The following is a 26,398-nucleotide window of genomic DNA, read 5'->3' on the forward strand; positions in this document are numbered from 1 at the left end:
TGGGGCAACGTGTCCTAAAGATATAGAAGGGAAAGGAGCACAACATGTACTATCTTTCCAATGGGATATAAGGCAAAGAACTGAATGGCCACTCCCATGATATATGAGGGAAAGGAACACAATATGTATGGTCACCTCTGCTATATGAGGGGAAGGTGAATTACAGATGATCATTGTAATGATATATAAAGGAAAGAATATGTAAGATCGCTCTAATGCTAAATGAGGGGGGAAAAGAATACAACATATATATAATTTTGATGACACGAGGGAAAAGGCGGGGGCATGTATGATGATTGTAGTGATCTATATGGGAAAGAATCTCTATGGTCACTGTAATGATGTGCGAGAAAGGCGAACGGCATGCAAGGCGCACGGCCACTTGGGGTGACCAGGCCCGGGTCCCTCTCCGTGGGTCCCCATCTGTAAAATGGGGACACTGGCCCTGGCACGTGGCGGCATGGCACTGGGTTCCTGCCGTGTAGACCAGGATCCTCGGGCCACGGATCCATTCCTGACTTTCCAGGCACATGACTCAGCAGCGCCGGCCGCTGCCGGCCCCCTCCCCCTGCGCTGCCCTCCCCTCCCCCTCCCCTCGCGGGTCTCCGCGTGGCCCCGCCCCCTCCGCGGCTCTGCGGCCCCCGCAGCCCGAGCGGCTTCAGTGCCTGGAGCGGAGGACCCCTGGCGCGGGGCTGCCCCGGCGCTGCCGCCGCCGCTTTCGCTACTGCCGCCGCCGCCAGCCGGGAGCCGGAGCCGGAGCCCGGGCCGGCGCGGGGCCCCGCCGCCGCCGCCGCCCGCCCGCCGGGGTGAGTCGGTCGCTCGGGGCCCGGGCGGGTGGGATGGACCGAGTCCGCAGCATGTGGGCACTGCCGGAAGTTGAGGGGTGCCCGAGCTCGGGGCGGGTTGGGATCCTGGGAAGCGGGTCAGGGGCCGGGGGAGGGGTGGGGGCTAAGTGAGGCGTGTGCACAGGGAGCCCGGAGAGGAAACATTGCCAGGGGAGGGACCGAAGGGATCGTCTCCTCCGGAGCTCGGGCCCCTCGTTTGGCAGAGGGAGAAACTGAGGCCCAGAGAGGGGAAGGGACTTGCCCGTGGTGCACAGCAGAGGCGGTGGCGGGGCCACACCTGAGCAAGCCTCGCCTGCCTACACCCTCCTCCCCCTCCCCCTCCCCCTCCCCCGTCCGGTCTGTGTTAGATCCGGCAGGAAAGAGCCTCCTGCTGTGTGCCACCGAGCGCGGCGTGGAGAAGGCCCGTGGAGTAGTGGGCAGGACTGTGACCTTGGGCAAAGCGCCCAGCCGAGCTGGGCCTCAGTTTTCTCATCCGTAAAGTGGAGATAATACGTGTGCAGTACCGACTTCATCGCTAGGCAAACCCTCCCTAGGGTTGCCGAGAGGGAAAATGCTTTATATGGTTTAAAATACTCGAGAAATTGGAGGTTAGGGCGATCTTCACTCTCAGTTCCTAATTCCACCCCTGTTCTTGTACCCAGACTAGCTAGACCCTGCCCCTTTTACTAATTGATTCAGCCTTCCAAGCCCGGCCCCTCCCCCTTCCTCACTCCACACTGTACTTCTCCCTCTCCCCTCCCCTCCCCCTACCAACTAGATCATAAACTCTTGGAGGGCAGGAACCTTTTCCTTTAGGAGTTTTAAAAAGTCAAGTTGGGAAAACTGAATTCAAAGTCAGTCATAGCACCTCTGTAACTTGTTATCAGTGTGACCTTGGGCTAAGCGTTGGATGTCTGTGAAGAGGGTTAATCACATCACCAGTAGTCTCTACTTTGGTGATGAATTCCTGAGCCAGGCCCACCCTAGAAGCAAAAAAGACTTTAACTACTTTCAGAAAGTCCCTGTTGAATTGTGGACCACTTCTCATTGCCAGGATCCAATAGGGCCTTGCGCTGAGTGAGTACTTTATAAAAGTAGAATTCTTCCTAGTTGCTCTGGGAGTCTCTCCTTAACAAATCCCCCAGGGAAACAAAGCTTCTTTTAACTGATGTGGAGGGGGAGGGCAGGGTCCCCTTTTCCCTGAGGAGGTTGGGAAAAGTTTGAGCTGAGCTGAACTCATTCATTCATTCAACAAACCTTTCCTGGACTCTGGGTCTTAGAAAGGTCCTAAGTTTGCAGCTGGAAGGAATCTAAGAGGCTGTCAAGGCCAGGCCCCTTCTTTTACAGATACAGAAACCAAGGCAGAGGGCGAGGGACTTGTTCAGGGTTGTGTCTGAAGCAGTCTTCCTGACTCCAACTCCAGTCCTGTACCTACCTAGTAGTCAATGTTTAGAAGTACTTGCAGAAACCCTTTGAGGTATGTCATGTAAACCATAGGTGCTTCATTAAAAGGCTTGTTAAATAAATCTATCTTCGGATGAACTGGGAGGTTTATCTACTCTAAGGGACTTGCCGAACATCACATGACTTACAGAAATTAGAGTAGAAAAAGTACTAGATTTAGAGTTAGAGAGTTGTTGTTATAGTAGTAGTTGTGAAGCCATTCAAATCTTATCCCACTCTTCATTTGGGATTTTCTTAGCAAAGATATTGGAGTGGTTTGCCATTTTTCTCCAGCTCATTTTACAGGTGAGGAAACTGAGGCCAACAGGGTGAAGTGATTTGCCCAGGGTCATATAGCTGGGAAGTGTCTGAGGCCAAATTTGAACTCAGGAAGATGAGTTTTCCTGATTTCAGGCCTGGTTCTCTACCAACTATGCCACCAGGTTTCTAATGCTGACTGTCACTTCCCTGCATTATCAGTGGCAAGTCTTTTGGCTTCTTGGGCCTCAGTTTCCCCATTTTTAAAATGGGAGAATTGGACCGAGGCCCCTCCCAGCGCTAAATCCTGTGTTCCTATGAAGCTGGCCTGGAACATAGGTCTTTGAGTAAACATTCCATAGCTCTTTCTCCTCAACCAGGCCTTGACTTTTGTGCACTAGGAGACAGAGGAGAACAGAATCCCCTTCTACTCTTAAGGAACTTGAAGTTTCATAATGTAGTTAAGACTCTGATTCCACTTAATGTAATGCAAAAGAAATGCAGGCTCAGAGGCAGATCTGGGAGGCACTTCCTGTCAGAGGAGAAAACTGAGGCCCTGAGAAATTCTGTTTCTTCCATATGTTTTGTTCTTGCTTGTCTGTATCTGTTATTTACCCTCGGTAGACTGTCAGCTCTTTGAGGGCAAGGCTTTTGTTCTTTTTTCCCAGGCCCAAGCTCTGTGCTTATGAAATACTTGTTGATTTTAACTGATTTATTGAGGGTAAAGGGCTGGGGTTTGAACCCAGGTTGCCCGACACCAAACCTGTTGTTCATTAAATCACCAAACATTTATTGAGTGCCTTCTGAATCCCAGGCTCTGTGCTAGGTTCTGAGCACACAAGGACAATAAAGTTGTTCCTGCCCCAAAGAAGCTTATAGTCCATTGGGGAAGTGGGGAGAGTAAAATATAAAATGCATACACAGTAATTTCCTGGGGAAGAATTACCAGCAGCTGGGGGGAACCTGATCGGCTTTCCCTGGGAAGTGGGACTAAAGGAAGCTAGGAGTCTGATGAGGGGGAGGAGAGAGGGGAGGGCATTCCAGGCATGGGGACAGCCGTGGAGTGTGAAGATAGAGTGTCCTGTGTGAGGCCAGTTTATCTGGAATTGAAGAGGTTGTGAAGGTGAGTCATGTGCAGTGGGCCCAGAAAGGTCACCTGGAACCACATTGTAAAGGACTGGAAAAGCCAAACAGAAGTGTTTGTGTTTTATCTTAGGTTAAGAAGGATCCATCAGGGTTTCTTTGGGGGGGGGGAAGGGGGGGAGTTGACACAATCAGATCTATGCTTTAGGGCTATCAGGTTGACACTGTCTGGAAGATGGAGAAAGGAGAGACTGGAGGCAGGGAGGCCAATTAGGAGGCTATTTCTGTACCTTAGGCCAGAGGGGCTGATGGCCTGAACTGTGGGGGTGGGGAGAGGGGGGGCCTGGTGCCAGATGTACCATGCAGGTGGAATTGACAAGCCTTGGCAACTGATTGCTGAGAGGAGAGTCTGGCTACCTAGGCAGCATGTCCTGACTTGTGTTCAAATATGACCCTCAGACACTAGGCTGGGTGACCCTGGGCAAATCACTTGACCTCTGTTTCCCTCAGTTCTCTAAAACAGTTTCTCAGCTATAAAATGGAAATAGTAACAGCATCCACTTCCCAGGCTTGTTGTGAGGATCTAATGAGAGAATATTTGTGAAGTGCTTCATGTAGTTCCGGGCACCTAGTAGGTACCATACAAATGCTTATTTTCTTCTTCATCTATCCCAGGGTGATATCAAGGTAATGAACATGGGGGACTGGAAGCACAGTGAAACCCTGGATGGAAATAATGGTTAGGAAGAGGAGACAGTTTTTTGTGGAAAGATAATGCATTCTGTTTGGCATACAGTAAATTTCATGGGTGAGTTTAGCCTGGCCACAGGACCAGTCTAGTAACATAGCTGGTGATGAGGGACTAGAGTTCAGGAAGAAAGGTCCGGACTAGATCTTTAGATCTGAAAGGCAATCTGCATAGAAGGAATGATTGCATCATTGTGAACTGATAAAATCAGCAAGAGAGGAAGGCCCAGGACAGATTCCTGGGGTTGATCTTTGGATAGAAGTTAGGACAAAAAGTATCCTTTTAGGAAACTGAGTAGAAGTGGCTATCAATCAATTGGTATTTATTAAAGTCTTGTTAAATGCTAGGCACTGTGCTAAGTACTGGACGGGGAGGATAACTGTGTCATGAAAATCTAGGGGTGAAGGACTTGGTCCTTCAATTTCAAATGCTTCAGCAAAGTCAGGAAGGGTAAATATTGGGGAAAGGCCTTCGGATTCAACAGTCAATAGATCATTGATAACCTTGGAGAAAGCTATTTCAAATGGAAGCTGCACTGTAAGGTTTGAAAAATGAGTTTGAGCAGGACAAGTGGAGACAAGGACTTTCCCCAACATTGACATGGGGTATATGTGTCATAGATGTAAGCCTGGAAGGGACCCCTCAGGAGCCTTCTAATGGGATCTCTTCATTTTACAGATGAGGAAAGAGGAGATATACAGGAAGTTAGTTTGGGGAGATGGTAACATCAAGTAATAGGTTTGGTTTTTTTTTGGAGGGGCAATGAGGGTTAAGTGACTTGCCCAGGGTCACACAGCTAGTGAGTGTTAAGTGTCTGAGGCTGGATTTGAACTCAGGTTCTCCTGAATCCAGTGCCAGTGCTCTATCCACTGCGCCACCTAGCTGCCCCAAGTAATAGGTTTTTAAAAAAATTTAATGGTATTTAATTTTTTCCAATTACATGTAAAGACAATTTTCAAAATTCATTTTTTTGGAAAGATTTTGAGTTTTAAATTTTCCTCCCTCTCCTCAACCCTCTCCAAGACTGTAGGTTATGCATGTGCAATCATGTAAAACATATTCTCATATTAGTCATGTTGTGAAAAAGGACACAGGACAAAAGGAAAAAAACTATGAAAAAACGAATAAAAAAAATGAAAATAGTCTGCTTCAATCTGCATTCAGACTGCATCAGTTCTTTTTGTTTGTTTGTTTTGTTTTGTTTTGTGGGGCAATGGGGGTTAAGTGACTTGCCCAGGGTTACACAGCTAGTAAGTGTCAAGTGTCTGAGGCCAGATTTGAACTCAGGTACTCCTGAATCCTGGGCCAGTGCTTTATCCACTGCGGCACCTGGCTGCCTCCTGCATCAGTTCTTTCTCTGCATGTGGAGAGCATTTTCTATCATGAGTCTTTTGGAATTGTATTGCTGAGGAGAACTAAGTCAATCATGGTTGATCATCACACATTATTGCTGTTAACTGTGTACAAGGTTCTCCTGGTTCTGCTCACTTCACAGCATCAATTCATATAAGTCTTTTCAGGTTTTGCTGGAATCGACTTGCTTGCTGTTTCTTATAGCATAATAATATTTCATTACATTCATATACTGCAACTTGTTCAGTTCTTCAGTTGATGGGCATCCCCTCAATTTCCAGTTCTTTGCTACTACAAAAAGAGCAGCTATAAATGTATAAATATTTTTATACATATGAGTCCTTCCCCCCTTTTTATGATCTCCTTGGGATATAGGTATTGCTGGATCACAATTTGATTGTTCTTTTCTTTTTTGAACTCAGGTACTCCTGACTCCAGGGCCGGTGCTCTATCCACTGTGCCACCTAGCTGCCCCCAATTTGATTGTTCTTTGGGCATAGTTCCAAATTGCTCTCCAAAATGGTTGGATCAGTTCTCAACTCCACCAACAATGCATTAGTGTTCCAATTTTCCTACATCTCCAACATTTATCATTTTCCTTTTCTCAAGGGACAGCTGCTGCTTCTTCTTTTTTTTTTTTAGTGAGGCAGTTGGGGTTAAGTGACTTGCCCAGGGTCATACAGCTAGTAAGTGTCAAGCGTCTGAGGTCGGATTTGAACTCAGGTCCTCCTGAATCCAGGGCTGGTGCTCTATCCACTGCGACACCTAACTGTCCCCAAGGGACAGCCTCTTAAGGATGGAGCTGATTTGTTGCTGTTTATCCTTCCTTCTTGAAGATGACCATGACATGGCGGAGAGGGTGAATAGCATGACTTGTACTGAATTGGATTTAAGTGAGGGAGGGCTGTGCAAGGACACCAGCCTCACTCTCTCCTCTAGGCCATCTGGGTCCAATGGCAAGATATACATCAGGATGACTGGAGATGGCCCCGGATGTTTAAGTTAATTGGTGTTAAGTGATTTGCCCAGGGTCACACAGCTAATAAATGTCTGAGGTGAGATTTGAACTCAAGTCCTCCCAACTTCAGGGCCAGTGCTCTATCCACTGTGCCACCCCGCTTCTCCAATGGAGCAGACTGAGACTTGTTTGAAGGCAGCAGGGAAGGAATCCTTGGATAAAGAGGGGTTGAAGATTAGAGAGGATAGGGTATGGATGGGATACAAGTTAGAGGGGTTGGCCTTACTAAGGAAAAGGACCACTTCTTGAGCAGAGACTAGAATAAAGGAGGAGAGAATAGAGGATGGTGTCATGGAGATTTGAGATATAAAGAGAAGAAGGGGCAGGGGGCAGCTAGATGGTGCAGTGGATAAAGCACCAGCCCTGGATTCAGGAGGACCTGAGTTCAAATCCGGGTCAGCATAAGTGGAAATTAAGTGTCCTCAGACACTTGACACTTACTAGCTGTGTGACCCTGGGCAAGTCACTTAACTCCCATTGCCCCGCCCCCCCCAAAAGAGAAGGGGGCGCTCAAAGCAAATATTCCTTTTTTTTCCCAGTAAAGTATGTATAGAAGTCCTCAGATGAGAAGGTAAGGGAAGGGAGATGTGTGAAGGGGCAGAAGCTAACTTTGTACTCTGACCATTATGTACAAGGGCCTGACTTCTGGGGGATACCGAAATTCATCCCCTGCCCTTAAGAAGCTCCCAGTTCAGTAAAGGATTAAGACTAGGGCACAGTGCCTGGCACATACACAGTAGGCACTTACTAAATGCTGGTTTGAATGACTGACTGCCCCCAAACTACAAACCAAAAGCCAAAGGAGAGAGGCAGAAAAATAGTGTTGGAAGAGATAGGAGGAAAGGATAAATCACTTCTAATGCAAGCAACCAGCAAGGTGTTAGGGAAGCAGTGGCCTTGTAGCCAGGCCTGCTGTGCTGTCACTTGCGTTTCGGGATACAGTAGAGGAAAGAGAATGAAACTTTGAAGAAGTTGATTGATACATAGGTCAATCAATTCCATTTGGTACACATGTTTAGGCCTCTGGTGGACAGGCTGGGGCCTAGACCTGTCGGAAGCAAGATGATATTGTGGAGGAGACAGTGGCCTGGGCATCAGATCTGGGCACAATTCCCAGCTGTGCTGCTAGCTGACTGTGTGATCTTGGGCAATCCCCAACTTTTGAACCTCAGTTTCAGATCACATAAAATGAGGCATTGAATTAGATGCTTTCTAGGACCTCTTGGCTCTAAAATTCTATGGTCTGTAAAAGTTGGCAGGGCTCTGTTAGGATGAATCAAGGAATTTAGACTTCTGTGGGCAATGGGGAACGGTGCAAAATTGTGAAGCAGGGGAATGGCAGGATTGGAGCCTTGGGAAAATGAGCAGAGCAGCCAGCCTAGGCGAGATAATAGATTAAGAGCTGGAAGAATCTTCTCTAGGATCCTTCTGTAGGAAGGAAGGAAGGATTCCTTAATATATCCTAATACTTTTATTCAAGGACAGAAAACAGTTAGCTTGTCTGTTCTTCCTCCCTCAGTTCTTCCCTCCTTTCTGTTCCCAAGGCCAAACAGGGCCACCCACTTATTCCAAACCCCTTATTCTCTTTTAGCTTGGACTTTTTCAGCTTCCTAATAAGCATTCTCCGCACCCCTTAACTCCTCCCCCTCCAGTGGTAGATTGGGAAAAAAAGCTCTGTATTTGGAATTACAGTTATCCCTTCCATATCTCCAGGGGTTAGAGGGCATGGTGCCCCCTCGATCTGGAAAATCCGAGTAAAATGTTTTGGTCTTCCCTTTATACCAGAGAAGCCGTCTGAATTTTGTCTTTTTCTTTTATGGAGTGTATACAGTATCTTATTGTAAAATTTGGGTTGACATTATGAAATACTATCCATATATTTTATTCATTTGTGAGTTTCTAACCTTTTTGTGTGTTGTCTGTTGGCCTTCACATGTTGTCTGCAGCTTCCACAAAACTCCCCCCCAAATTTCCATTTAATTTTCTTATGCTGAAAATGAAGAGGATGTGAGTTTGAATCAAAACTCTTAATATAATACCTGTGTGACCTGGGCAAGACATTTTTCCATCTTTAACATGAAAATGTTGGGGAGGGAAGGCCTAAGTCTGATACAAAAGAGCAGGTCGTTAATGATAGAACCAGGTTCCACAAATACCAGTGGGCTTTGTTTGGCACAGAATAAGCGTACATAAACCCAAAACAGAACAGGTAAAATGAAATGGAAAGCTGGGAGATCTAATAGAGCTGACCTGGATGGGTAGGAGTTAGTGGAGAGAGGTGGCCAGGGAAGAGAGCCCACCACTCCCAGGCCTCTGGATTCCCTTCTGTAAAGCAAACTAGAATTCCAAACTGGTGTTGCCTGTAGCTGCTTTCTTTCTTTTCCCATGGCTGCAGATGACGGTTCTAGGTTCTAGGCTGCATGGGGGCTGCCGAAGACTCCAAGGGCCATTTTGCATTTTTCTCAGTTTCATGGGTGTCATGGCCAGAGTGTGTAACACCCAGTGCCTGGGTTACTGAACGTGAGCTGCTTTGTTTTTAGGGATCATTGGGACCGCACTGGCTTTGCAGGGTTAAACCTATCAGCTTGTGTTTCACTGGGATAGCCTCTGAGAACCCAGGGTGACCTTCATGCTAAGCTGAGGCATCAGAGATGGATTTTTTGTAAAGAGCCCTGAACATAGCAGGTGCTTAATAAATGTCATATTAAATTCAACAAGAGTTTCCAGAGACTTTGAGAAGAGAATTCTTTGGAGAAGAGAAGAATTAAGGACATGAACCCTGTCCTAACCTATCTGAAGGACTGTCATGGGGAAGAGGGATTAGATTTATTCTGCTTGTCCAGAAAACTAGGGCATGCTGAGGGCAATGGAAGATTTTGGCTTCGTATTAAGGAACTCTTCTTCATAATCAGATTTGTCTAGAAGTTGAATGGCTGCCTCTCAGGAGGTAGTCAGTAAGCATTTATTAAGCTCTTACTATATGCCAGTCACTCTTCTAAATTCAGGGGATACAAAGAAAGGCAGAAAGTAACCCTCAAGTAGCTTGCATTCTAATGGGAGAGATAACCTATAAATAAATGTAAATATGAGATAGAGATTGATAGGTGCCTTAGCGAATAGAGCCCTGGACTTGGAGACTTGGAGTTTGGAAGACCTGAGTTCAGATCCTGCCTTCAGACGTTTGCTAGTTGTATGGCCCTTACTAGTTTTTATAACTCCTTACAGCCTTCATCTCCCAAATGAGGGAGTTGAGCTCAAAGAACTTAGTTGTAGTTATCATTCTAAAATACATACAGAGTAGCTGCTGGTCTGGGAGAAGAAGGTGCAGGCCACTTAGAGGATGGGGAAAGGCCTGCTATAGAAGGAGAGACTGGAGGATTCTTTTTTTTTTTGGGGGGGGGGCAATGAGGGTTAAGTGACTTGCCCAGGGTCACACAGCTAGTAAGTGTCAAGTGTCTGAGGCCAGATTTGAACTCAGGTCCTCCTGACTCCAGGGCAGGTGCTTTATCCACTGTGCCACCTAGCTGCCCCCATTTTAGATGGGTTGAACCACAGGACCTCTGTGGTCCCTGTCATTTTTATATCCATAATCCTACCATCTTTTTTTGGGGGGGGCAATGAGGGTTAAGTGACTTGCCCAGGGTCACACAGCTAGTAAGTGTCAAATGAGACTGGAGGATTCTTCAGGGAAGCTCATGGGGCACAGGTAGGCCAGTGAAGCTAAGATCCTAGAATGCATGGAAGGGAGTGAGTATAAAAACAAAACAAAATTGCAAATGTCAGCTTATAAAAGGGCTTGAAATGACAAAGGAATTTATATTTGATCCTGGATGGCATTAGGGAACCATTGAAGCTCACTGAGTATCAGGTAACAAGATCTACATTTTAAAAAACACACATGGTGGCTGAGTGTTAATTAAGCACCTACTATGTGCCATATCACTGGAGGGCTTCAGCTAAAGGCTAGACAACCACATAGTCATTTAGGAGCTGTACAGAAATGGAATGGATTAAGGTAGTGAGATTCTTGTCACTGGAAGAATTCAAGGGGAGGATGGAGGATCTTGTCATGAATGCTGTAGTAGAGATTTAAGCTTGAACTAGATGCATCCTGAGATCACTTCTAACTCTGAGATTCTGTGATTTTATAACTGGGGAGAGTGGGGTCTTAGAAAATACGGTAATTCCTTACTGACAAAGCTAATTTCCTTGTCAGTCTACCCCATTTAGTGTGTGTGTGTGGGGGGGGTGGGGGTGGGGGCAGATAGGTGGTTCAGTGGATAGAGTTTAGGCCTAGAGTCCTGGAGATCAAACAGTCTTTGTTCTAAGGACCTGCTCAGACATTCTTTGTTCTTATTTCTTTTTCAGCTCCACCATTCTCTCTTTTATATGCTAACATTCTGTGTTCTAAGGTCCTTCCAATTGTAGCATTCTGTTCTAAGGGCCCTTCTAGCTTTTGTTCTTATTCTCTGTTCTAAGTGTTACATGTTCTGCGTTTTTTGCCAGCTCTATTATTTTATATGTTCTGATTCCTCTTCTGTCCCTACAGCTAGAGCTTGATGTTGTGACTTTATGCTCCTTTCCCTTCTAGCTATAACATTTTATGCTTCAGGGTTTTTTCCTTTAGAAGTTGTGATGGAGGAGAGGGAAGGAAACTCAGTGTAGTCTTGACATCCACAGTAGGTTTAGGGAGAATGGATTTCAAAGAGTTCACAGAAAGCATAGATTGTAGCAAAGGATCAAAAGTTTTACAAGGGAATTTGGGCCAAGAGAAAAGGAAAACTCAAGAATGGTATTCTGCTGGGACAAAAGCAAATGATTCCATTTAAACAAAAGAGGGAGATGTCTAAAGAAATTAGATAAAGGATGTATCAACAAACCTAGAATTTTTTAAATGAATTTTTATTGCTTTTGGCTTTATATCACCTACATTTCTGAATATCTGTATCTCCTCCCCTACTCCAAGAATTATCCACTGTAATAAAGAAGGAGGGAGAGGAGCAAGTCCCTCAAAGCAGTTTAGCAAAACTAAATTAGGTTTGGTGACAGCTAGGTGCCAAAGTGGTTAGAGTGCCAGGTCTGGAGTTAAGAAGACCTGAGTTCAAATATGGCCTCAGAAACTTACTTGTTGTGTGACCCTACCCTAGTCACTTTACCCTATTTGTCTATAAAATGAGCTGAGAAGGAAAAGGCAAACTACTCTGGTATCTTTGCCAAGAAAACCCCAAATTGGGGTCATGAAGAGTCAGACAGGACTGAAAAACAACTGAACAAATTAGGTCTACCATGTCTGACAATCATATGCTGTTTTCCACATTGATAGTCTCTCTGTCTTTGCATTTTCACACCTCTTTTTCAGGGCCAAGCTGGGTTATTATAGTTAACCAACAATCACTTTATCAACTTGAATTTTTAAAAATACATGCATAGAATATGGAATCACAAGCAGGTTATGGAAGATGAGTACAAAAGGGGTCACCTGGCATTTAAGAATAGTGTTAGAAGAGCTAAAACTCCCCTTGGGCTCTCTCTCTGGTTGTGAAGGCAAAGCACAACTGAAAAAGGCTTTTAATTTAAAGTGATGTTGGAGGTAACAGGAAGATGAGAGAAGGGCTAGGACTGGCTGAAAGGATGATGCTGGGTCAGGAAGACATGGGTAGACTACTTACTTGGTTTTTACTTTGCCTTTGTTTCTATGGAGAAAGATGATCTTTGCACTGGGAAGGCTAGATTAAAAATGGTTAACAGGGAGTTTGTTGAAACCCAAGATAAGTGAGTAGATGGTAATAGGGCATCTATTTGTCCTCAGTGAAGTCAAGACACTGGGCCCTCTCAGATGAACGACATCCCACTGTGGTGCTGGTAGTGATTTTTTTTTTTTTAATACAAATCAAATTAAATCAAGCTAAAAATTGGTGGATGTGATTGTTCAGTCATTGCCAAGGATCTGTGACAAGTTGTGGACCATGGGAGAGGTGCTGCTATTTACAGGCAAAGATTGTCCTAGTAGAAAGAAGTAGAAAATTCAAGCTTTAGACTGGTGAGCCTCATGCCACGTTGATTCCTGACAGAGGCCTTGAACATTATTATTTTAAATTTATATAGATTAACTTCATTTCCAGATATATTTCCTCTAGTCCCTTATTTAAGAAAAAAAGAATTTAAAAAAGTATGTCTGTGTATGTGTGGTGGGAGAGGGATTGGGGGGGAGCAGTTCAGCAAAACTAACCAGAACAATCAATCCCGACAGTATTTGCAATGTAAAACCTTAGTAAATTTAGAAAAGAAAGTAGTTATTAAAAGCCAGCATGGTTTTATCAAGAACAGATGATTGCACATCAATCCTATTTTTTCTTTTTTTCTTTTTTTTTTTTAGTGAGGCATTTGGGGTTAAGTGACTTGCCCAGGGTCACACAGCTAGTAAGTGTTAAGTGTCTGAGGTCCCATTTGAACTCAGGTCCTCCTGACTCCAGGGCCGGTGCTCTATCCACTGCACCATCTAGCTGCCCCCTTTTCTTTTTTAAAATACAATTTTTATAGTGTTTTACATCATAATTTTCCTCAATATTCCTCCCCAACCCCATTTCTTCATTCCTTCCTTTCTTCCTTCCTTCCCTCCCTCCCTCCCTTCTTTTGTTCCTTCCTCCCTCCCTCCCTCCTTCCTTTCCTTCCTTCCTCTTCCTTTCTTTCCTTCTCCCTTTTTTTTTAAATAGTATTAGTAGATTGGGGATGCTTTAGATAGCCTGGAGACTTTATTATTATTATTTTTTTTTAGTTTTTTTTTTTTTTGGTGGGGCAGTGGGGGTTAAGTGACTTTCCCAGGGTCACACAGCTAGTAAGTGTCAAGTGTCTGAGGCCGGATTTGAACTCAGGTACTCCTGAATCCAGGGCCAGTGCTTTATCCACTGCGCCACCTAGCTGCCCCTTAGCCTGGAGACTTTTAACAAAAGCCTGCCCATTCTTTCTTCCCTTATAGGAAGGAGGGAGATGTTAGGATGGTGAGATGGATTTGGAAACAGTTGAATGACCAAGTGCAGAGAGGGTAACCATTCAGGGCTTTATGTCCGCTTGGAAGGAAGCCTCTGGTGCAGTGGCTGCTCCAGAGTCCTTTGCTAAAGTTTAGAGAAACGATTGTTGTATTCGCAAATGACATGAAGCTGGGAAAGATGGCTGACCCTTTGGATGAGTTAGGGTCTAAAAAGATCTCATGTGACTTCAAGGATGCACTCAAAATAATACTTATTCAGCATATTTAGGTGGATTGTGGCCTCATCGATGTGGGCAATTCCCTCCTTTAGTTCAGATTGAAACCCATCCTTGACTTGCCATCCTGTATGAGTCTTGTCCAACCTTTGGGGGTCTTCCTCTAGGTCTTTTGCCATTTAATGAGTATCACTGAAGTCCAGTGACTGTCATGTAGTTTCAATTTCATTATGAGGTCAGGACACCTTTTCCACTTACACATTTCCTCTTTGATTTCCTTTACATTTTTTCTTGCACATCATGGAATTATAGTACAGTCTGCTTGTGCCTAGCCTGTCCCGAGTTGTTTCATTTGGATCACCTGAAACTTTGACCCTTCAGATGTTTAAAAAAAAAATGGGTTTTATATCAGGGAAACTTAAGAATTTTGTAATTCTCCTGGCTTTATTTCCCAAATCCAATCTGGCCTATTTTTTCCCTCTTAATCAATTCTAGGCACAACTCATATCAATATATCCTCTATAGATTTTCTTGTTAAAGTTTTTTTTCATCTTTGAAAAATATATACTTATATATTAATTCAGATGACTGGCTATCCTGCTTCATACCTTAATCTGGATAATAGGCATTCTTCATCCATTTGTTTTTTCTAGTATGGCTTATTAGGCTGATTTCTTTGGCATAATCATGGATCTCATTGAAGAGGCCCTATAATATTCTGGGACTTCATGCTTTCAGCAAAAGATGAAGTCATCAGTAGACATGAGCATTTGGAAGACCTTGTCCTCTCTCTCTTGGGAATCCCACTTTTATTTGGACCTTGCTTAGAATATCATCCGGGACAGTGGTGATACCTATGGTGACCATCTCCTTGTTTTATGCCTTGATTGACTTGAATAATCAGAGCATCGCTGAACAGTTAATCTCTCTGATAGCACAGATCTAGGACTCTTGTATGATCTTTTTTTTTTTTTTTTTAGTGAGGCAATTGGGGTTAAGTGACTTGCCCAGGGTCACACAGCTAGTAAGTGTTAAGTGTCTAAGGCCGGATTTGAACTCAGGTACTCCTGACTCCAGGGCTGGTGCTCTATCCACTGTGCCACCTAGCTGCCCCTCTCTTGTATGATCTTAACATATGCATGAGACACTACTCGCTCTAGGAGAATTTGCTGCATTTTGCTCTACATAAACAAACATAGTAGGATCTTATATTCTGACTGTAAAGATGTGGTCTGCCAGAGTGAATTGTTTGCAAAAGCCTTTCTGTTACCTTCTTCCTTTCCTTCCCTTCCCTTCCCTTCCTTTCCTTTCCTTTCCTTTCCTTCTCTCTCTTTTTTGCAGGGTAATAAGGGTTAAGGGACTTGCTCAGGGTCACACAGCTAGTAGGTGTCAAGTGTCTGAGGCGGATTTTAAACTCAGGCCCTCCTGAATCCAGGGCCTGTGCTTTATCCACTGTGAGAAATAGATCTAGGTTGGTAGTTAGTAATACCATTTTAATCACCTTTTTGGGATAGTAATATTGTCTCTGATTGCTTCCATTCTTTTGCTATCTTTCCTTCCTTAAGTATGATGGAAAGTTTGAAGGATTTATAGTAAAAGAATCCGGGTCCAGATTCTATATCTGCCATTTACTGACTTAACTGTATAACTTTGGGCAGGGTATTTAACCTCCCTAAGTCTCATTTCTTTAACTTAAAAACAAAGCAGGATCAGACTAGATAACCTTGAGTTAGTTTCCTGTCTCCTGTATTCCTGTGATATTTCTTAAAATTAAACTTTTTTTCAATTAATAAGTAATTATTTTCTCTCCTTTCCTTCAACCCTCCAATTGAGAAAGAAGAAAAAAATATTTTGTAACAAATATGCATGGTTAAGCATAACAAATTTCTACACTGGCCATTTCCACAAATGTTTGTCTCCTTGCATTCATCACACATTTCTGTCAGGTGGTAGGATAGTGGTATTTTTTTTTTTTTTTAGTGAGGCAATTGGGGTTAAGTGACTTGCCCAGGGTCACACAGCTAGTAAGTGTTAAGTGTCTGAGGTCGGATTTGAACTTAGGTCCTCCTGACTCCAGGGCCGGTGCTCTATCCACTGTGCCACCTAGCTGCCCCGACAGTGGTATTCTTTATCATCAGTCCTCTGGAATTGTGATTGGTTATTACAATGGTCAGTGTTCTTAATTAAGCCTTTCAAAAGTTGTTTTTACAATGTTGTGAATTGTATAAATTGTTTTTCTAACTTTGTACACTTCAGCCCACATCCATTCATATGAGTTTTTCCAGGTTTTTCTGAAACTGCACCATCCCTTTTTTCATTTCTTATGGCATGATAATATTCCATTACTTTTATATCCCACATTTCATTCAGTTACTTCATGAGTTCTTTGCCACTACAAAAACTGCCGCTAAAATATTTTTGTCCATACGAGTCTTTTGTCTCTTTATTATTTCATCTCTTTGGAGTGTGGCTTAGCGGTACTGATAGACAAAGGGTGTGTATAGTTTGGTAACTTTCTGGGCATTGTTCCAAATTGTTTTCCAGAATGACTGGACCTCTACTTTATCATAAAATCCCTCAGTGCTTTCAAGACTGTGCATCTTCCAGTAGAGATTTCTTTGGTGTGCACTTGGTCTGGTCCAGCATCTCTTTTGGATTTTGTCTTTTTAAGAACCATTTCTTTTAGTTCATATAGGTCATCTGGTACTAAAGGTCTTCCAGTGTGGCCATTCAACTGTTATTGATGATGCAAAAAGGTATAGACCAAATAAATAGGTATTGACCATTCTATTTCATTTTCTATTTGTTTTCTTTTGACCAGTTTCCCATAGAATTACTCTTAGGACGATATAATTTAGTTGAAACTCCTGCCAAGCTTTTTGTAGACTTGGTTTTGCTTCTCCTTTTCACTTTTAGGGAATGCTGATTGTCTTCTACCATTCTCTTCAGGTCAGCTAGGTAGTACAGTGGATAGAGTGCTGGCCCTGGAGGCAAGAGGACCCGAGTTCAAATTTGACCCCAGACACTTACTGGCTGTGTGACCCTGAGCTAGAGAAGGAAATGGCAAACCGCTCCAGTATTTCTGCCAAGAAAACCCCAAATGGGGTCACGGAGAATGAGACAGGACTGAAATGACTCAACAACAACAACAACTACCCTCTTCTGTTGTGTTTTATAAATGAATTTGGGCTCTTAACCATCATTCTTCTTGCCTGCCGTGCTTCTACTTGTATTTTTTGACAGAGGCAATTTCTGGGCTCTTCTGACCTGCTATGCTTTACATTGAAATGAAATTTAGCAGGTATACTATGCTTGGATTCAGGGAATCCAACTGTTTAAGTACATATAGTATTGGGGAATTATGTAGGCGGCAGTCTTGCAAACTGAGGAAAGCAGTGTGACCCGGCAGCTTAACAAATGCTAATATGATTTTAAACAGTTTCAGGAGTGGCATAGTTGCTAGAATTATAGTAGGAGATTGACTGCCCTGCTGTACTCTGCTCCGGATGACTGTTTAGTTCCATCCGGTGCATTTTAGGAAGGACATTGACCGTCCGGAGAGTGTGCAGAGGAGGGTAACATAACTAGTAAGGACACTAGTGACCTTGCCATAGGAATACTGGTTGAAGTAACGAGCTGTTTAAACCTGGAGAAGAGAAGGCTTGTTGAGGACTTGGTAGCTATTTTCAAGTATTTGTTGGACTGACTGGTAGACGTGGGGCTAGAATTATTTTGTTTGACCCCAGAGAGCAGAACGGAGGAGCAGTGTGGAGGTGGAAGGTAGGCAGATTTCAGTTGGATGTAAAGAAAAACTTGCTGACAATTAGAGTTGTCGGTCAGCCAGTAAACATTTATTAAGCGCCTGCTTTGTACAGGCACTTGTGCTAAGCAGTGAAGATACAAAAGAGGCAAAATGTGGTCCCTGCCCCTGGAGGAGCTCAGAATCAGTGTGCAAACAAGTAAGTACAAACAACATAGATACAGGATCAATTGGAGATAATTAGTGGAAGGAAGGCACTAGAAGTAAGAGGAATTGGGTTGGAGGAGGGGAGAGGAAAAAAGGGGTGGGGGTGGGAAGAAATTGATGTGATAACTTGAATATCTATTTAAAAGGAATAGCAAATTGTACATAATTGATTTGCAGTTTCATGTGCCATCCTCTTTTATTATACTGTCTTGTAGAAATGCTTGTTTTATTTCATAAGTTAAAAATAAAATAAATTTAAATTTAAAAAAGGGGGGCTTTGTCTAGAAGGGGAGATTTTAGTTGGGACTTAAAGGAAGCCTGGGGAATGGGTTGTCTCCAGAATTAGATGCAAGGTCCGGATGGAGAATCACTTATCTGGGACACTGTAGTATTGAGATGTCTTCTTGAGATCCCATCCAGTTTTGAGAAGAGCCCTCCATAATCTGGCCTCATCCAGTTTGCCTCAAGTTGGTTTCTCCTTTCCTTCCTTCCTTGTATCAACTTTCCTCTCTAGTCAGGGAAGGTTTTCACTATCATTGCCACAGCTTCTCGTAGGTAGGTAAGGTAGGTAAGGTAGGTAGAGAATTTATTAAATGTCAGGGTTTTGCTAAACTTGGGTATACAAATAGAAGTTCTGCCCTCAAGGGGTTTACATTTTAATGAAGAAAGCGAATACATTCCATGGAGCTCAAAAGCCAGAGGGCATTTGTTGTATTGGGAATTGATGAGGATAACTGCATAAGTGTGATGTGCTAATTGCTGGGAAGTAGACTGGAGGACTTTAGCTAGACTGGTGAAAGCTATCCAGCACTGGAGTTTGGGGAAGATAAGGATGGTGGCTAGAATGGAAGCAGCTTAGTGGAGAGTTGACCAGGAAGTTGATTTTAAAAAATTTAATATTTTATTTTTTTCCCTATTACATGTAAAAATACTTTTAACTTTAATTTTTTTTTTATACAATTTTAAGGTCCAAATTCTCTCTCACCCTTCTTCCCCTTCCCTCTCATTGAGAAGGAACTTTGATAAAGGTTATACATGTGTAGTCATGCAAAACACATTTCCATATTAGTTATGTTGTGAAAGAAAACATAGAACAAAAAAAACCCCAAAATAAAGAAAGTTTTTAAAAAAAGAACCAATATGTTTCTTTGATCTGCATTCAGATTCCATCAGTTCTTTATATAGCGTTTTTCCTCATAGGTTCTTCATAATTGTCTTGGATCTTTGTATTGCTGAGACTAGCTAAATCATTCACAGTTGTTCATCATACAATATTGCTGTTACTATGTATGGTGTTCTCCTGGTTCTGCTTATTTCACTTTGTATCACTTCATATAAATCTTCCAGGTTTTTCTGAAAGCATCCTGCTGATCATTTCTTTTTCCTTTTTTTTTTTTGGTGAGGTAATTGGGGTTAAGTGACTTGCCCAAGGTCACACAGCTAGTAAGTGTTAAGTGCCTGAGGCTGGATTTGAACTCAGGTACTCCTGAATCCAGGGCTGGTGCTCTATCCACTGTGCCACCTAGATGCCCCTGTATATATATTATCATTTTATTTTATTTTATTTTATTTTTTTGGTGTGATCATTTCTTATAGCACAGTAGGATTCCATCACAACCATATACCACAACTTGTTCAGGCATTCCTCAGTTGATGAGTATCTCCTCAATTTCTAATTCTTTGCCACTACAAAAAGAGCTGCTATAAATATTTTCATGCATATGGGTTCTTCCTAGCCCCCTTTTTAAATCTCTTTAGGATACAGACCTAACGGTTTTATTGCTGTGTCAAACGGTAGGCAGAGTTTTATCGCCCATTGGGCATTGTTCCAAATTGCTCTCCAGAATGGTTGGATCAGTTCACAACTCTACTGACAATGCATTAGTGTCTCAGTTTTCCCACATCCCTTCCAACATGTACCATTTTCCTTTTTTGTCATACTAGCCAGTCCATCGGGATTTTATCTGAAGTTGTTAAATATAGGGCAAGGTTTGTTTCCTAATCTGTTTGATGAGTGGGTTGGCCTGGCTAATCTCTTTTAAGGTCCTTTTTAGCTCTAAATCTGGTAGAAGGGATCTCTGTTAGCCAGTCCGTCCTCATTCTGATGCCTGAATCATTTTTATGACATTCCTGGAGAGTCTGAAGGGCTTTTGTAAACTTTAAAGTGCAATACACATACAAGGTATTATTACTGTTTCAATTGTACTTCTCTTATGCCCTGAAGTTGTGTGTTCTAAGGCCCTTTCTAAATTTGGGCCTCCTAACTTTACCATCCAGTGTTTTAAGGGCCCCATCATAGCTCCATGCTCATTGCCAAGATTGAATGCAGGCCCATAAGTCCACTTAGCCCAGCAGTGTTAAATTTCTAGAGCTGGAAGCCAAGGAAGCCTCAATATTATCCTTTATTCAACCTTCTATATAGTACTACGTCAAGAGTTTCTTAGATGAAAGTTTACCCAGTGTTCACCCTAAATTTCCAGTCTTTTTCCTCAGCTCAACATGGTGGTAACCATGTCTGTTAAGGGGAAAATGGGTGGGGGTTTGGGGTCCTTAGGAATTCCTCTTTAAAGAATTATACCCTCTTTGTCTTTATTCTAAGAGTACAGGCTCTGGCAGTGGCAAGGCCTACTGGGATCATGAGTACTTGGTTCTGATTTCATCCTTGTAACTTATTTTGAGGATCACAGAGTAGTTTTCACTCCATAAGTCTCATTTTTTTGTTTGTTTTTTGGTGGAGCAATGAGGGTTAAGTGACTTGCCCAGGGTCACACAGCTAGTAAGTGTCAAGTGTCTGAGGCCACATTTGAACTCAGGTTCTCCTGAATCTAGGGCTGGTGCTCTATCCACTGCAACACCTAGCTGCCCCACAAATATTTTTTATATAGATATATTTGTTAACAAATATTATATTGAAGGGGAAATAAAACTCAAATAATTATGACAGAAGAGAGAAGATGACTCTTGTGCAGATTGGGAAGTACTAGGAGAAACTTAAGGAGGAGTGGTCACTTTCAGTTGGAGGATGGGATGGGGGTCACAAAAGGCTTCACTGAGGAATGGCATGGGCTGGGAAAGAAGGGGGAAGGATTTCATTCAACAGAATTGTTTGGGAAAAGCTCATTCCAGAAATGTGGATAGTCTGAGCATCGTGGAGGTGAGAAGATTTTAGTGAGAATGAAAGATGGAGAGTAGTCCAGTTTGGCTGGAACAGTCTTTGAATGGGAGGAGTGTGAAAGAAGGCTGGGTCAGAGCCAGCTTTTTTGGAAATACTTGACTGCAGGGATCAGGAAGATTTTTGTTACCGTTTGTAGTAGCCACTGGGAAGCCAATGGAGATTGTTGAGTGATGTAGCTAGTGTCCCAGGATGCGGAGATGATCATAGCTTAGCTTCTTAAGCAATGGGTCTTGGAGTGGAGAAGCTGAATGTGGGGGGTCTCAAAATTTGGCAACAGTAAAAGGTTATGTACAACTATTTTATATACCTATATGCTTGGGGTTGTGTAAAAATTTCTCAAGTGGGGCAGCTAGGTGGCACAGTGGATAAAACATAGGCCCTGGATTCAGGAGGAGCTGAGTTCAAATCTAGCCTCAGATACTTGGACACTTACTAGCTGTGTGACCCTGGGCAAGTCACTTAACCCTCATTGCCCTGCTCCGCTCCCCCTCCCCCCAATTTCTTGAGTGAAAAGGGATCCTAAGTGAAAAATTTAAAAAGCCAGATCTAGTATAACCACATCTCATTTTACAGACAAGGAAACTATGGCTCACAGGGGAAGGGGCTTTCCTAAACACAAGATCAGTGGTACTTTGGGAAGAACATTCCTGGAATGGTAGGAAGTATGATCCTTTACTCTCTCCCTTACCCCCCCAAAAAAACCAAACAAACAAAAAACCCAATCCAAACCAGATGCTTGATGTGGGCTCAGTCACATAGTGGGACAGCAAGGTGGTATAGTGGATAGAGTGTTGGAACTTAAGTCAGAAGACCAGAGTTCAAATTTGACTCTAGACATTAACTAGCTATTAATGTTAACTAGCTGTGTGACTTTGGGCAAGATACTTAACCTCTACTTGCCTTTTCCTAACTGTAAAATGGGATGACAATAGCATGGAACTCTGTTGTGAGGATCTAATGAGATAATAGTTATAAAGTGCTTAGCCCAGTCCTTGGGGCATAGTAGGTGCTATATAAATGTTAGCTACTATTATTACTACTACCAATAGTTACTGCTACTGGTGGTGGTGGTGGTAGTTCATTCTTCAGGGGCTAAAGTGAATTAGGCATAATCACAGCCCTGTAAGCTTTTTTTTTACTTGTTACCTCTGCTGTTTTTGTGTCAGTCTGGCTCTGCTAGCTTTCCCATCAGAGGGCTGTGGCTGGGTCAGATTCAGAATTCAGGCCTTCAGGCCAACAGTGTAGTGTATTGGTGTAAAAGGAGCCCAGAACCTAGGGAGTAGCTCTGGCTCTGTTGTGTCTCTGTCTCTCTCTGTCTCTCTGTCTCTCTTTCAGTTGGGTGACCTTGGGCAAAGTGTTTCATGCCTCCTTATCTTTCAGATGGGGGTATTAATACTTAGGAGTCCAGGAATGGGGAAACATGCCTAGGCCACAGTTTGTGTAATATGTGACATGAGAGCTTTTCGGCCTCACTGTGAGGATCCTGACTGACCTGTGCTCTGCCCTGCGCAGTCCATATCTGGGAATCATCTTAAGTTCTCTATGCCACAGTTTAGACACTGAAGGTCTGAAGAGTTAGTTCATACTCAGCCCCAGGCTGCTTCACTGGGCGACTGTGATAAATATCCTCTGTAATGGGAGTCATTATTACTCACATAATGTCTTCCATGAGTTGAGCTTTAGGTTTAGTTTGGGTGGGGACCCCTCCCCAAATGGGCAAGTCTCTTTTCCTCTCTGAGCCTCAGTTTTCTGGTCTGTAAAATGAGGCATTGGGCTAGATGATCTTTAATGACCCTCCTGACTCCCAAGTCTATAATTGATGATGGGGGGTGGGGGAAGGTAGGGAAAAGGCTTTGGGGTGGGGGTGGGGTAGAAAGGATGAAAAGCCTTGGACTGTGGTGTTAAGGGGGAGCATAGTAGGCAGGAATAAAGCAATCCCGGAAGGACACTGAAAAAACCTAGGGCAGTTTAGACTTAGACAGGATAGGATATTTGCCGTTGGGTTAGGAGATAGAAACTCACCTCAGGGGTGCTCTTAGAGGCAAATCCACGTCCCATAATGGATGTGGCTGGAAGAGAGTCTGAGGAGTGTGAGGGAAGGCTGGGTCCGAGCCAACTTTGGAGGCAGTACTGGATGCTGGGATCTTTACTGCCCCCTGTATTAGGGGAACAAGCACTAGTCTGGGAGTCAGAGGACCAAGGAGACCTGAGTTTGAGTTTTGGCCCAGCTACCCACTTTGGACAAGACTTTTTCCCTCTCCGGACCTGTTTCCCCTTCTTTATGTAGTGAGGGTTTCTACTTAGCACAATGCCTCTAAAGTCTTTTAGAGGTCTGCCTTTCTGTATTCCCAAGACTCTCCTAGTTCTGCAGCAAGATCTTTTCTAGTTCTGAAGCCATAGAGTGAAAGCTCTAGACCCGGAAGGGACTTCTGAGGCCATCTCTTCCATTTTACAGATGAAGAAAATGAGACTGTGGCAGGGTGAAGTGCTTTGCCCACAGTTAGAAAGCTCTTAGGTCAGAAGTAGGATTTGAACCCAGGTCCTCTGACTTAAGATTTACTGCTCTTTCCATGGTACCAGGCTTACAAACCCTTCCAGTTTTGGGAACTGAGAAAGCAAACATTGCTTAACACAAAACAAGCCCATGTTGGTAGTGTCATTGAATGGGGGGGGGTGGGGAGCCATTGTGGGGAACTGGAGAATTGGGAGGGGATTCGGTGATTGTGGGAAAAAATGTCTGCTTAGCTTCTAACATATTAAGTTTCAGGTGTTCTTACCACAGGGGAACATTCCCCAGAGACTCCTCTCTGAGAAAGGAGGGCCAACAGTTGTCTTTATTCGTCTCTGGGAGCTCCTGAACAAGAGTTATGACATGACATGCCCTAAGCAGGAAGGTGCTCCAAGACTCAGGTAAGGACAAATATTCTTTCTTACCACCCAGATGCATCTCCCAGGCCTGCAGTGCTAGACGCTCAGAAAAGAAAGGAGCTGTCAATTGATGGGTTTTTGTGGAAAAGGGGTGGTTGGCTGAGCTAGAATGGGCCCTGAACTTGGGCAATGTTCATGCTTGGAAAGATCCATCTCGTGTGTGTGTGTGTGTGTGTGTGTGTGTGTGTGTGTGTGTGTGTGTGTGTGTGTAGTGTATGTAGTGTGTGGGTGCACTGTGTTCACTTTTTTTGCTGGGCAATGGGGGTTAAGTGACTTGCCCAGGGTCACACAGCTAGTAAGTGTCAAGTGTCTGAGGCCGGATTTGAACTTAGGAACTCCTGAATCCAGGGCCGGTGCTTTATCCACTACGCCACCTAGCCGCCCCTGCTGTGTTCACTCTTAAGTAAATACAGGACATATACAAAGTATTTTGAGGGTGACAGGTGCTAACAACTGAGGGAAATCAGGGAAGGTATCTTGGAGAAATAGTGTTTGAGTTAATTTTCTTTGAAGAGAACTAGGGACTCAGGTAGGTGGCACAAGGGCCAGGCCTGGATTCAGAAAGACCTGAGTTCAAATCTGGCCTCAAACACTAACTGCATGACAAGAGGCAAGTCATGTAACCTTGTTTGCCTCATTTTCCTCATCTGTAAAATGAGCTGGAGAAGGAAATAACAAACTACTCCAGTATCTCTGCCAAGAAAACTCCAAATGGGGCCATGAAGAGTCAGATACGACTGAGAGATACCACTAAAATGACTGAACAACAAACATTCGATGAACATTTATTAAGCACCTGCTATTGGGATAATAGTTGCATCTTCTATCTCAGGGTTGTTGAAAGCACTCTACGAATGTGAACTTCTATTGCTGTGACTAGGAGTTTAGGAAATTTGGTGGGTGAGTGAGTGAGTGAGTGAAGAAGGGAGGGAGGGAGGGTGGCACAAGACAGTGTTGCCAGATCAGGTCAAATTTTTCCCTATCTGTTCAGGGTCAAGTGGTTCCCAAGAAACTTTGGTTCCCTGGGTATTTGTGTTTGGTTGTTTTTTGTTTTGTTTTGTTTGTTTTAGTGAGGCAGTTGGGGTTAAGTGACTTGCCCAGGGTCACACAGCTAGTAAGTGTTAAGTGTCTGAGGCCGGATTTGAACTCAGGTCCTCCTGAATCCAGGGCCAGTGCCCTATCCACCGTGCCACCTAGCAGCCCCCTGGGTATTTGTTAATGAGAAAATCCTTGAGCAGCTGGGAAGAAAAAGTGGAAGAGGTCAAGATGTCAAATGTGTCAGTCAGCCAATAAGTATTTATTAGCTGCCTATTCCTGTGTGCCAGGTGTGACGGTAAGTGCTGGGTGAAAACTGAAAGGCAGAAGCAGAGTTCTGGCACTCAAGGAGCTCTCCATCTAACAACTGCAGACACCTATGTCTCAACAAGCTGTATGTGCACAGGATAAGTAGGGAATAGCTCCTAGAGGGGAAGCACTCAAATTAGGACAGGCTTCCTGTAGAAGGTTGGTTTTAGTCAGGGTTTGAAGGAAGCTGGGGAAACCAGGAGGTGGAGATGAGGAGGGAGAGCACTCCAGGAACGGTAGAGCCAGAGAAAGAGCCTGTGGGTTGGAGTGCACAGGAGAGGGGGGGGGTCAGTGTCCCTGGGTCAAAGGGGGAAAGTTGGGGGAGTTGGCACTCAGGTGCTGAGACTGGAAGGGGAGATGGACAAATTCTGAAGGGATTGGAACGTCAAGCAGAGGCTCATCTGCACAGACCCTGTGGGGAAAGTACAAAGCAAATTTGGAAGGGGAGGCTCAGGGTGAGAGTGAGAACTCGGTGAACACTAACATTGTATAAAGTGCTTACTAACTGCAGGGCCCGATTTACAGATCCTCACTGAGTACTGTCTGAGAGGCACATTGCCTTGTCCTGGGTCACATAGCCCAGGTGACTGAGGTGCCAGGGCTGACTTGAATTCAGGTTCTCACCCATCTTGAGAACCGTCACAAGATGATAAACCCTTTGAGGGCAGAAACTTTTCTCCTTCACTGTAGTGGAAGGAGTCTGTTCAGCAAACCTGAGGGGCTTGAGCAATTCTGGCAATTTATAACCTGGCCCTAATCCCCTTCTTGACTTCTCTCTACTCTGACCAGACTGGTGTGCTTCCCTGTGGTGCACAGACAAGCCATCCTCATCTGCTCAGTATTTCTGGTGGAACCGACACCTTCCTTCTCACTGGAGCACCCTGTAGAATCTCTAAGTTTGGTGGGCAGCTCAGAGTAATCTACCTCCTATACGAGGTGGCCTCCCACTCCCCTAAATAAAATGACATTGTGTTTACTTGATATATCTTTTATACTTAAACTCACACCCAAGTTTCTCCTGATAGAATGTAAGTTCCTTGAGGGTAATGGCTAT

General features: G+C 43.9%; 1 protein-coding gene across 2 annotated transcripts in view; it reads left to right on the forward strand.

Annotated features, from left to right (window-relative positions):
- The first annotated feature begins 753 nt into the window (after nt 1–753).
- The window catches only part of NSD1 (nuclear receptor binding SET domain protein 1), a 175,691-nt gene continuing 150,046 nt past the window's right edge, over nt 754–26,398 (forward strand). Inside the window, exons 1-2 of one of the 2 annotated variants that reach the window (XM_043982055.1) lie at nt 754–806; nt 23,855–23,982. The gene's annotated coding sequence lies outside the window, so the exon portion shown is untranslated. The remainder of the gene's footprint in view (nt 807–23,854; nt 23,983–26,398) is intronic. The other variant, XM_043982064.1, reaches the window with a different exon arrangement.

Source organism: Dromiciops gliroides, chromosome 2 (genome assembly GCF_019393635.1).
Source record: "Dromiciops gliroides isolate mDroGli1 chromosome 2, mDroGli1.pri, whole genome shotgun sequence".
NCBI lineage: Eukaryota > Metazoa > Chordata > Mammalia > Microbiotheria > Microbiotheriidae > Dromiciops > Dromiciops gliroides.